The sequence below is a fragment of the Pelophylax lessonae genome (genome assembly GCF_965119305.1).
Source record: "Pelophylax lessonae genome assembly, chromosome: 1".
In the NCBI taxonomy this organism is placed as follows: Eukaryota; Metazoa; Chordata; class Amphibia; order Anura; family Ranidae; genus Pelophylax; species Pelophylax lessonae.
This window is the reverse complement of record NC_138768.1, coordinates 814,956,105-814,970,075: the sequence shown is the minus strand read 5'-3', so window position 1 is coordinate 814,970,075 and position 13,971 is coordinate 814,956,105.

The following is a 13,971-nucleotide window of genomic DNA, read 5'->3' as shown; positions in this document are numbered from 1 at the left end:
CCTGGATGTATCTGTGCTGGTGTGTTTGGTGGATGCCTGTGTCCCGGGAGCTGCGATGTAGAAAGAGGGAGGTGCCTCCTCCCTTGCTGTACCCGCCCTTCCCTTCGTCGGACGGGTCCACCCCTACATCGGCGTCATGCCGCACATCTGACGTCACGCCGGCGCTTTTGCGCGGCGTCATCACGTCCATGTGCCCTACATCTACGGGTTCTAGATGGGGGAGGTTTGCACTTATGCGTCCGCTCCCCCACGAGGCTGCAGATGCTTGTCTCTGCTCCACCCGCTGTATGACGTTAGGGCCCCACAGACGGCACTGGCCGAAGATGCCCATGGTAAGGCTGATCCTTGGTACTTCTCTCCTTTCTCACTTTACACACGGCACTCGTTCTCCATTCACTTCACTTGGTAAGCACTTTTTTCCTATTTGCACCACTCCTTCCCATCCCTCATCTCGTGGGTCCCCGGCACCTGCCACACACTATCCTATATCCTCACTTCACTATCACCATGGTTGTTTCATTGCTGGACGTCAGCTTTGCCTTCTCTCTCCGTCTTTCTTTTTGCACTACCTTCATCTTCCACACTTTCCTTCACTCATTGTCACACTCTTTTCACTTCCACTCTCTATCCATTCACCTTTCCCTCAGCCATTACTCATTTCCACATTGTTCAATACTTTATTTATCAGTCTTAATCATCAGTCTTAATACTTTAATCATATCAGTCCTTCCTGCACTGTGCATGGCATTTGGATATTTATTCATTGTTCAATATACATGATATACTTTGTACTACATTGTATCATATACTATACATATTTACTTATATACGTAATTCTATAAATTCCAATTTTTATGACAGACATGGAAGGCTTATGGCTTTTACTCCACACATTGGTCACTTACCTCCCATGGGCCACTCTGCTGTATTGTCGTCCGATGGGACCCTTCAGCTCCCGGGCCAGACCTACACCATTGCTACCGCACGGAGTTCCACTCCTTGATTCCAGCCTTTGAAATGTGAGTAATGGGCACTCCAATGAGTTCCCCATGACTTACAAAATCCTCTCTTAATAATACCTTCATGAGCTATACTCCTATTATTTTTTAAATTTTTTTTTCGTTTTTTCAGATTTATCATTTTTCCAATGCATTCTCTCTTGAAGAAGCGAGCAGTGACTCGCGAAACGCGTCAGGATAGATGCATGACATTTATACGACATTTATACGCTATGTGAAAATTATTTACCATGTCTTTATCCTTGAGATTTAGATGTTTTGCATTCTCATGAATATTGTATATTTTATGTATGGTACTTTATGTTATACATGTTTTTCAATGATTTCCAATGAAGTCTGTTATCACAGCGCTTCACGCGCACAACTTTGATGTCATTTTTTGCAATAAAGATTATATTTTTTCAATTACTTATCTTTTGTTATTTCCAGTCACATGTACCCACCTCATATAAAGTCCCACGGGCCAATTTTCTCTTTCTCTGATTGTTTCGGGATGGAGGTGGTCTACAGATGGCTCCAGACCAATTTCCTCTTTTTGCTATTGAACCCGGGTGGAAGACACCCACAAGTGCCCACTTTTTGGTCTGTTGTCATCAGTGCTGGTATTCCATTTATTTTATTTTATTTCATTCATTCATTATTTTTTATCATTCATACATCTAGATAGCTTTTTTGCCCATGATCTACTTGTACATCATTATTCTTATTCCTTTTCGCATTACGATTCATATTGGAGGTTTTCAATATACTGGTTTCCTGGATGTATCTGTGCTGGTGTGTTTGGTGGATGCCTGTGTCCTGGGAGCTGCGATGTAGAAAGAGGGAGGTGCCTCCTCCCTTGCTGTACCCGCCCTTCCCTTCGTCGGACGGGTCCACCCCTACATCGGCGTCATGCCGCACATCTGACGTCACGCCGGCGCTTTTGCGCGGCGTCATCACGTCCATGTGCCCTACATCTACGGGTTCTAGATGGGGGAGGTTTGCGCTTATGCGTCCGCTCCCCCACGAGGCTGCAGATGCTTGCCTCTGCTCCACCCGCTGTATGACGTTAGGGCCCCACAGACGGCACTGGCCGAAGATGCCCATGGTAAGGCTGATCCTTGGTACTTCTCTCCTTTCTCACTTTACACACGGCACTCGTTCTCCATTCACTTCACTTGGTAAGCACTTTTTTCCTATTTGCACCACTCCTTCCCATCCCTCATCTCGTGGGTCCCCGGCACCTGCCACACACTATCCTATATCCTCACTTCACTATCACCATGGTTGTTTCATTGCTGGACGTCAGCTTTGCCTTCTCTCTCCGTCTTTCTTTTTGCACTACCTTCATCTTCCACACTTTCCTTCACTCATTGTCACACTCTTTTCACTTCCACTCTCTATCCATTCACCTTTCCCTCAGCCATTACTCATTTCCACATTGTTCAATACTTTATTTATCAGTCTTAATCATCAGTCTTAATACTTTAATCATATCAGTCCTTCCTGCACTGTGCATGGCATTTGGATATTTATTCATTGTTCAATATACATGATATACTTTGTACTACATTGTATCATATACTATACATATTTACTTATATACGTAATTCTATAAATTCCAATTTTTATGACAGACATGGAAGGCTTATGGCTTTTACTCCACACATTGGTCACTTTCCTCCCATGGGCCACTCCGCTGTATTGTCGTCCGATGGGACCCTTCAGCTCCCGGGCCAGACCTACACCATTGCTACCGCACGGAGTTCCACTCCTTGATTCCAGCCTTTGAAATGTGAGTAATGTGCACTCCAATGAGTTCCCCATGACTTACAAAATCCTCTCTTAATAATACCTTCATGAGCTATACTCCTATTATTTTTTAAATTTTTTTTTCGTTTTTTCAGATTTATCATTTTTCCAATGCATTCTCTCTTGAAGAAGCGAGCAGTGACTCGCGAAACGCGTCAGATTAGATGCATGACATTCATACGACATTTATACGCTATGTGAAAATTATTTACCATGTCTTTATCCTTGAGATTTAGATGTTTTGCATTCTCATGAATATTGTATATTTTATGTATGGTACTTTATGTTATACATGTTTTTCAATGATTTCCAATGAAGTCTGTTATCCCAGCGCTTCACGCGCACAACTTTGATGTCATTTTTTGCAATAAAGATTATATTTTTTCAATTACTTATCTTTTGTTATTTCCAGTCACATGTACCCACCTCATATAAAGTCCCACGGGCCAATTTTCTCTTTCTCTGATTGTTTCGGGATGGAGGTGGTCTACAGATGGCTCCAGACCAATTTCCTCTTTTTGCTATTGCACCATAACAATCATACTAATGTGCAAATAATAAGGTGCATTAAAGTGCTAATATTTGTGTAAATTTTCATCTGGTGCAAACAATAATCAATATTAAAGCATCATTCAAATAAAGTGCAAGCATATATCAGTCCATATAGTGCATATATATATATATATATATATATATATATATATATATATATATATATATATATATATATATATATATATATATATATATATATATATATATATATAGTGCAGTGAATAGTCCCATTGGTGCACAGGGGATTCAAAGGTTATTAAAAGGTGCTCGTGATCCCTCCACCATATATGGATGACCTCTCACCTCCCACTTAGACCTGTGTTTTACCACAAGGCCAAAACAGCTGTTTCCCTGTGGGGATGTATGGAATCACCTCACCATATCCAGGGACTTTCTTAAGATACCTTGGGGGTTGCAAGTCTACTTTCCTCCTGCTTTATAAGCTCCGTATACGAATTTGTAGAGAGAAGAAAGAAGATATCTAGTGCTCTCCATTTAAACAATATTTTATTAAGTAAATAAAACAAAGGTACACTCACGGACCAGGCAAATAGAGCTGTGCAGGCTAATCGGGCATCTTGTAATAAAACAGGACCGCGTCCTAAGCTGGCTGCCCAGTCTCGTCCCTTTCATTTTCTCCCCCCCTCTATACGCGTTGCGTCATTCGCTTCATGCTATTGACTTCTTCAGTAGGGGTGGAGTTAGTGGACGAGCCAGTCTGGATTTATCTTACTCCTGGCTAAAGGGCATGCCCCACAGCGTGTCCCCTAACAGCTCAAATAACACAACCACCGTTCCAGGAAGGGACTTGGGGTCACTAGTGTAGTCTATCAAAATAGAGAATCTTGAAACAATTCATTGTTTCATTAGTGATAGATAACTGTCTCTTTCTTTTTATTTTTTTTTTTATTTTAATTTTAGTTTTAATTCAAATTTTTCGCAGTTGTATATCCTATATCATTTTTTTTACATGCTAAATTCTTTTCCACAAAAGTGGAGTTAACCTTCAAATCTGAACTCCAGGCAAACAGCTTAAAGAGGAATTCCAGCTGGGGGGAGGGGGGGAATCAAAAGTCAGTAGCTACAAATACTGTAGCTGCTGACTTTTATTATAAGGACCCTTACCCGTCCTGGAATCCCACGATGTTGGCACCTCAAGGTGATTCGTCCATTGCCTCCGGGTGCAGGTGCTGGGATCTTCACTAAGGGACACAGGAAGTGAAGCCCTTCACAGCATGTTTCCTACTGCACATACACGAGGCGTGCTGCACTTTCTAAATGGTCCCGCTGTCTTTTGGAACCTGTGTGGAGGAGGAGGGGCCAGAAATTACGTAGATCGCCACACAACCATTGCAGGGATCTTACCCAGAAGTGGGAGCGGGTATCTGGTTTTGACAGGTGCTCCCCCCTGAAAAGGTGCCAAATATATATATATGTATATATATATATATATATATATATATATATATATATATATATATATATATATATATATATATATATATATATACACATGTATATATATATATATATATACACACACACATATATATATATATATATATATATATATATATATATATATATATATATATATATATATATAAATGTTATGTGTTTGTGTTTTGTGCAATGTTTGAATTTCCCTCCCTAGTTCCGCTCCCATGCAGCATTGCTGCTGCAGGGAATGGAACCAGGAAGTCCTCATACTGACGGACGAGCGGCGGGGATCTCGGCTGGCGATCACAGCAATGGGAGATCATCGCTGGATCGCCAGGAGAAGGTAAGAGACACCGCTGCTCGCTCTGTACATCTACCCCGAGCGTGACTTGGGGATACCGATAATAGCATGGAAAATACACCCCGAGTCCCGCTTGGGGATACCGCTAAGCTGGTTAAACAAAATGGCAATTAAAGGTTAAAGGGTTTGTAAAGGCAAACTTTTCAAATTTTTTTTAAATAATAAACATTGTAAACCACTGCACAGAGCAGCCCCAATCATCTTCTTCTCGGGTCCCCCGCTGGTGCTCTGGGTCCCTCCCCCCTGACTAGTGACCCCCATAGCAAGCCATGGTAGCATTCATGCATTCTCGCTCCCGAGCCCCACTCTCTGTGTTTATAAGACACAGAGAGTGTGGCTCAGCCCCACCCCTCCCTACTGGCTGTGATTGACAGAAGCAGGAGTCAATGGCTCCTACTGCTCCATTTTAGCCAATGAGAAGCCAGAGACCCTGGGGAGCCACTGCTCTTGTGCTCATTGCTGCATTGGGTTTAGGCTTAGGTAAATATTGGGGGGGGGGGGCTGCAGGGAGATCTGCACACTGATGGTTTTTTACCTTCATGCATAGAACTTTGTACATGAAGGTAAAAAAAACCTTCAGCCTTTAGAACCACTTTAAGTTCACCTTATAAAAAAAACAAAAAAAAAAAAAAAACAATACACAGTATTTTGCCAGGGAGAAAATTGTGCATTTATAATTTTTTTTCATAGGATGCTACGTGATCAACGAGAAATGCAGGTACAGTGCTAGGCTTCTGCAGACTCTTCCTCTTGCTTTCTGCCCAAACAGAGGTGCAGGCTTTCAGTTGCAGAGCTGAGAGAAGTGTCAATAAACTACAAGTGCAGATATAAACATGTAACATAGTGCAAAAGATGACGTTAGCCTTTAATGATTAATAATGAATAGCTAGCTTCCATAATTTGGGTCTGGTTGGCATTCAGCTTTAACCACTTGCCGACCAGCCGCTACAGTTATATGGCAGAAGATCGGCAGGTTCTCACGAATCACCGTACCTGCGGGCACCCGCGATCGCTCCCCGTGAAGAGAGAACGGCGGTCTGCTGCTGTAAACACAGCAGACTGTTGTTCTCTCTGAAATCAATGCAGAGCTCCTGTATACCTCCTATTTAGAAACACAGATTTCTGTATTGATTTCACAAGCCCATCCTGCCACAGTTGGAAAACAACCCCTAGGCTCTCACTTAACCCTTTAATCACCCCTGAGTTAACCCCTTCCCTGCCAGTGTCATTATTACAGTAACAGTGCATATTTTTAGCACTGAATACTGTAGTAATGTCACCGGTCCCCCCCAAAAGTGTCAAAAATGTCAGTTAGGGTTTGAAGGGGCGTGGTCTCGGCATGGCGGCGTGAGGACACTCTGAAGGAGAGCTCCCGGCACTTCGCCCATAACTAACCTGCATACCGATACCGGAGACCCTGTTCTGCTCCTAACGGGATGCCCCCGAAGCGGCGACAGTCCCAGCAGTCACAGCGGACGACCCGGGCACGATCCCACTCCATAGGAGACTTCTTTTCCGGCAGCCGCCGGTCTGGGCCTACTACGCCTACTGCTCCCAAGATGGCGGCCGCCCTCCAGATGCCCGCAGTGAGTGCATTCTCTCCCATCCCATCCCCGCGCCTGGTCTCCACGGCGCCGCCGTCCCCGGTGTCCACGAGCTCTACCTTGGGCCGGATGGATCCCACTGCTGCGGCGGCCCTGGCGGAAGCTACAGATCTAAGAGCCCACATCCTGTCTCTCCCCACGACAGACTGGCCGATAGGGTCGAGAGGGCCCTCCGCCAGGAGATAGAGGCGGTGAAGGCCGATACTGTTCACCTGGGCCACAGGGTGGAGTCGGTGGAGACAAAGGTGGAGGACATACTGCCGGTGGTTCAGGCGCTTTCGGACCGCTGCCCGCTGCAGGACAGGCGCATTGACACTTTATTGGATCAACTGGATGATATGGAGAACCGGAGCCGCCGAGGGAACATTCATATTAGAGGCCTGCCTGAGGCTACTGCGGCGAGGGACATTGTCCCCACTCTCCAGGGAGTTTTCAAGCAGATCCTGGGCAGGGACGCCCCGGATCACTTTGAAATCGACAGAGCACACAGGGCGCTGCGCCCCCCCTCTGATGACCCTGATAAACCTCGGGACATTATCTGTAAACTTCACAAGTACACAGTGAAAGACTGCATAATGTATCACATGCGAGGGGTCTCTGCCATCGACTTCGATGGGGCACAGCTGTCCTTGTACCCAGACATTTCCCGCCGCACCCTGATGCAACGCAGGGCCTTGAAACCCCTGTTGGAAAAGATTAGAGACGCTGACCTGACCTATCGCTGGGGCTTCCCCTTCAGCCTCTCAGTTACCAAAAATGGTAAACAACATGTCCTGAGGAACAGAAACGACCTGCCGCACTTTTTATCCCAACTGGATCTCCCGCTGGTTGACATCCCGGATTGGCGCATCACTCCTGAACTGCCCTTGCCGCCTCACACGCCATCATGGGGCTCGGCACGCCGGCGTGGTCGCAACCGCAATTGCTCCCGCAATCGGTCCTCCCGCTCAGACCCCTGAGGACTTGCCGACCTGGAGGTTCCGTGTCCCTTCGGACTTTCCTGGAATCTTACAAGTTGCCCTGATGGCGGGACCCTACAGTTGATCCTGACCCTGTTGGAATAACGTTTCCTGCGAGCCCGCGGCTTGGGAATCGCGCCGCCGGGCCTCTTGGGACTGGGAGGGTGAAAGTACCCCTCTCCACCTGCGGCCTGCTGCTGGCTGCTTGCTGCCGGATTTTCCGTCTTTCTACTAGTCATTTTTCTTTTTCATTGGCTAGGCTCCTGTTGGGACTCATGGACCGGGTTCCGGTATACCTGCAAGACTCTGGCGGAGTGCCTTCGCTCCTCCTGCCCTACCATTTTCCCCCCTTCTTTGCACATGTTTTTATTGTGCCTTGGCACTCGAGGGAGTGCATGTTTGACCCTGTATTTACGGGGCCTTAGCCGTCGGTGGGCGGGGGCGGGGCCTCATCCTCCACACCTGTTTCGGGTGGGGTGGTTGGGGCTCCCCCGTTTGGCCGGGGCGCTCATCTGGCGGGGTGGGTGCCCCCCGCTCATCTGGCGGGGTGGGTGCCCCCCCCCGGTTTGAGGGGGGCCCCCCTTCTCCAGCACTTGGTGTACTTTGATGTTTTGTTCTTGTTCATGTTCTTCCTCCTCCCCTCCCCTTTTTCATTTCTGAGTCTTTGAGTCACATGTTGTTGATTTCTCTTTTACAGGGTGTGCTGTCGGGCAGTCGATGGTGTTGCTGGGTCTCTCTCTCACTCCTGTCCTGGGCGCGTGGGTCCTTGGATCTGACACCTTATGAATGGCTCCTTTGAAGATCCTGACTTATAACGTTCAGGGCCTGAGCTCCCAATTCAAACGGGGTAAGTTGTGGCTTGAGTTACGTAGACTGGGTGCACAGGTGGTTTTCTTGCAGGAGACGCATTTCTCCCCCCAATCCATGCCCAGGTTGCCCACTCACTTATACAGTCAGTGGTTTCACAGCCACTCCCCGCGACCAAAGTCCGGGGGCGTCGCTATTGCGCTCCACAGAGACTTCCCGTTTGTTCCGACTGACACCCTCTCTGACACGCAGGGCAGATACATTTTCCTGAAGGGGAGGCTGTTTGGCCGTCCACTGACTTTGGCTTCCCTCTATGCCCCCAATTCGGGACAGCTGGCCTTCCTTGAGTCGACCTTGGACTCCCTGGCTGCGTTCCGGGAGGGCCAGCTGCTCCTTGGGGGGATTTCAATTTTTGTTTGGACCCTCGCACTGACACGTCCTCCGGACGCTCGGCGCACTCGTTCGCGGCACACACTGACTTTGGCTTCCCTCTATGCCCCCAATTCGGGACAGCTGGCCTTCCTTGAGTCGACCTTGGACTCCCTGGCTGCGTTCCGGGAGGGCCAGCTGCTCTTTGGGGGATTTCAATTTTTGTTTGGACCCTCGCACTGACACTGCTCGGCGCACTCGTTCGCGGCACATCGCCGACTCCTCCGGCTGTTTCAGTCACACGGCCTGGTGGATTGCTGGCGACTCCTCCATCCCTCGCTGCGGGACTATAGTTACTACTCGGCGACTCACGACTCCTATTCGCGCATTGACATGCTCTTAATTGACCAGTCCCGACTGGACTCTCTGGCGGGTGCGGACATCTCAGTCCGTACTCTCTCGGATTATGCTCCAGTGACGGTGCAGATGGACTTCTCCCACCGTGGGGACAGGGAATGGACATGGCGCCTGAACGAGAACCTGCTGGATGACGCCGTGGTGACTAATACAGTGACTGACACGATTTCTAACTATTTCCGCGAGAACGAGAGTGAAGACGTTACCCCGTCGGCGATTTGGGAGGGGCACAAGGAGGTTGTCCGTGGTGAGCTGATCTCGCAGGGGGCAAGACTGAGGAAGGCCCGCTTGGCGGACCTTAACCGGCTTCTCACGCAAATCCACAAGACCGAACTGACACACAAGCGTTCGCGGGCGTCGGGGGCCCTCCAAAAACTGCAGGGCCTGCGGGAGGAGCTGTCCGCTCTCCTGGAGGCTCAGATACGTAGTAGGCTTAGGTACATATCACACAAATTTTATGAGTTCGGTAACAAGTGCGGGCGCCTGCTGGCCAGAGCCCTATGGAAGCAGCGTGCCTCGACTCGCATCCCCAAGTTACAGACCCCTCAGGGCCCACTAACTCAGATTCCTTCCCAGATCGCTTTCCGGGAGTATTATTCTCGGTTATACGACCTTTCGCCCCCCCTCTCGGACACTGCCACGGCGGCTAAGAGCGACCGGATTAAACAATATCTGGAGGAGGCTGACGTCCCCCATCTGACCTCCCGCTCGGTGATGGCCCTTGAGCGACCCATCACGGAACAGGAGCTAGAACTCTCCCTCAAGGCTCTGCCGAAGGGTAAGAGCCCGGGCCCTGATGGGTACACCAACGCATACTACCTTAAGTTCTGCTCCTCCTTGCTTTCCCCGATGTGTAAGTACTTTAACGCACTGGCCTTGGGCTCTCCGACTACTAGAGATGCTCTTCTCGCTTATATCACTGTTCTCCCTAAAGACGGCCGGGACCCCACGTTGCCCAGTAGCTACCGACCGATATCGCTAATCAATACGGACATCAAGATCCTGGCCAGGATCTTGGCCGACCACCTGAAGCCTTTGCTGCCCTCGGTTATACACCCTGACCAGACTGGGTTTATCGCGGGCCGGGAGGCGCGTGACAATGCCAACAGAGCGCTCCAAATCATACATTGGGTAGGGTCCCACCCCCACCATCCACCCTGTCTCTTGCTGTCCACGGACGCGGAAAAGGCGTTTGACAGGGTGGATTGGCTTTACATGCGTCTGGTCTTGGAACACTTGGGTCTGGGTCCCCGGCTGGGTGGCGGCGCTCTACGCCTCACCTGAAGCCAGGGTGAAGGCAGGGGGTATCTTTCCCTGCCCTTCACGATCTGCAACGGTACGCGCCAGGGCTGCCCCCTTTCACCGCTGCTTTTCACCCTGACCCTGGAGCCATTTCTGGCGAGAGTCAGGGCGAACCCGGACATTGGGGGGTCACGGTGGGCCCCACGGAGCACAAATTATCTGCCTACGCGGACGATGTCCTTTTTTACGTCACCAGACCCCAGACGTTGCTTCCTGTGCTCATGTCCGAGCTCCGGTCCTTTCATACACTTTCCAACTTCAAAACAAATTTTGAAAAGTCAGAGATCCTACCTCTCTCCATCCCCCCGGACATGGCCACGACCTTGCAGTCCTCCCTGTCGTTCACCTGGTGCCACTCCAAGCTTAAGTACCTGGGGGTTTACCTCCCTGACTGTTCTACAGATGTGTTCTGACTCAATTATGTGCCCCTGCTGAACGTGATTCGCAGGGATCTGACGGACTGGACCAAATTGACGCTGACATGGATTGGAAGGGTGAATGTGCTCAAAATTAACATCCTGCCGTGGATTTTATTCTACTTACAGATGCTGCCTGTGCGTTTACCCAGGTCCTTCTTCTTGAGCCTCAACAGCCTGTTTATCCATTTTTTATGGAATGGTAAGCATCCCCGCCTGGCTTTTCCCCTCATGCAGCGTTCCAAGCGGGCGGGTGGCCTGGGGATCCCCGTGATTCGGAGATACTATGAAGCGATTGCTTTGCAGCGAATCCTAGACTGGCACCACCACGTCCGGGACAAGCTCTGGGTTCCTATGAAAAAATACATGGCGGGCAGGAACCTGGCCCATGCTCCTTGGCTCCCCAGGGAGCACAGAGGCCTCCCCGCGCAGGTCTCCCCATCCAAGACCCATACCTTGCGGGTCTGGGATGACGTCAATGCTAAATCACAGCTGTCGGCAGCGATCTTTCCGCTAGCGCCACTCGGGGGTTTCCCGTGGTTCCTCCCAGGGGAGGATGTTTCCTTCTTTGGGACGTGGGCGCACGGTGGGGAGACACGCTGTGGACGCTTTGTACAGGAAGGGAGGATGCTGCCACTCTCGGAGCTCAGGGAGCGTTACGGGAGTTACCCGATGGACCTGTGGCGTTATCGCCAACTGACTCACTTCCTTCTTCCTAAGTTGGAGGTGATCGGTTCTCCGACGCAGATGTCCCCCTATGAGAAGCTCTGCATCTCAAAGGACCCGAGCCAGCATTGCATTACGCTGCTGTACCAACTTCTTAGCCCTTCGGACCAGGTCTCCAGGCCCTTATTTGTGAGAGAGTGGGAGAGAGACTTGCAGTGCACCTTTTCTGAACAACAGCTGACCCATGTATACCAACTGACCCACTCTAGCACGGTAGATACTAAGATGCAGGAAAACAGTTATAAATTACTGACGAGGTGGTACAGGGTGCCCTCCCGACTCGCGCAGATCTTCCCCGGTGCCTCGGACCGCTGCTGGCGGGGCTGCGGGGACAGGGGCACCTTCCTCCACATCTGGTGGGGGTGCCCGCTCCTGCGGCCATTCTGGGTAGACATTCGGGCACAGATCTCGGCGATCCTGGACGTGGATGTCCCTGACGACCCACGGTACTTCCTCCTGCACGTGCCCTCCATCCCTCTTAGCAGATATAGGAAAAGTGTTCTGCCGCATTTGTTAAACGCTGCTCGTCGCCTGGTCCCGGTGTTCTGGAAACAGACTAGGGTGCCAGATAGGACGGCTTGGATTTCACTGCCGAATACTATTATGGCGGCTGAGGAGTGGATGGCCTGATGTAAGGACCGTTATGACAAATTTTACATGAAATGGGGAGTGTGGATAGACTATACGGCCTCGGGTGCGGGCAGCACTGTGCCCGTCCCGGTGGCTGACCCTGCTGTGTGACAGACTCTAGCCATGGACACATGTTGAAGTGTTGAAATGATGCCACCCTGTTGTTATATATCTTTTATCATGGTATTGCCTTATGACCTCTGGACTCACCTCTTCCCACCCCTCTGTCTTTCCTCTTCGACTTTCTGCCCCGCTTCTCTTTGCCCCTCTCCTCGTCATTCCCCCCCCCCCCCACGTCCTCCTCCTCCCCCCTTCTTTCTCCGTTTTCTGGCCTTGGCTCCCAGTCTCTTCCTGACCTACCCGTACTGTGATGATAGATGTGTTCAAATGTTACCTGAGAGGGCCATCGCCCTTACTCATCCTACCTAGTTGCTATGCTTAAGGTTCTTTTGTTTCCTGGTTGCAACGGCCTTCTAACCCCCACAATGCACTACATTGTACCCCTGCGGGGTACGCTTCCTTATGTATCTTGTTAACCTATTTCCTTTGCCTTTCTGTTTGTTTTCATGTTTGCATTTTGAAATTTAAATAAAGATTATACAAAAAAAAATGTCAGTTAGGGGTCCGATCTGTCCGCCGCAATGTCGCAGTCCCGCTAAAAATTGCTGATCATTGCCATTACTAGTAAAAAAAGAAAAAATAAATAAAAATGACATCTTTCCCCTAGTTTGTAGATGCGATAACATTTGCAGGAACTAATCAAAATACGCTTGTTGGGATTTTTTTTACCCAAAATATGTAGCAGAATACAAATTGGCCTAAAATGATGAAAAAAAAATTTTTTTTTTTTTGGGGGGGGGGGGGGGGGGGAATGTTATATAGCAGAAAGTGAAAAATATTGTTTCTGAATTGTCGCTCTTTTTTTATTTGTGGCCCAAAAAATAAAAATTGCACAGGTGATTAAATGGCATCAAAAGAAAGCTCTATTTGTGGGGGGGGGGTCAATTTTTTTTGGATACAGTGTCTTACGAACTCGCAATTGCCTGTTAAAATAACGCAGTGCTGAATCGAAAAAAAAATAGCCTGGTCATTAAGGGGCAAAATCTTCCGGTCCAGAAGTAGTTAACAGCATATTTCTATTTCAAATGTGTATTTAGCCATTTTCTAGTGGTTCCCTCTAAGTTTTAGAAGGTTGCACGGTCCTTGAAGTTTAAGTCCACCCCAAAATCCCTCCATTATAGACCTCCACGATCTAACACTAACCTATATAGCCCTGTAAAGAAGAAATCGGTACACATACCCTTTTTGAAGCCGATCCGATACGGTCTCCAGCAGCGGAAGATATGCAGAAGACAACGGCTGTAAAATGAATAGGGAGTGAGGTCACCCATAGAGGTACTAAGGGGCTTCCATTGTTGGATGTGTCCTCTGCACCCCCCCCCCCCCCCCCTACACAGCACAGCTGCAGCTGACAGCTCAGCGTCAGATCGGGTCGGATCGGCTTAAAAAAAGGTAAGTATACTGATTTCTTCTTTACAGGGCTAGATGGGTTAGTGTTAGATCATGGATGTCTGT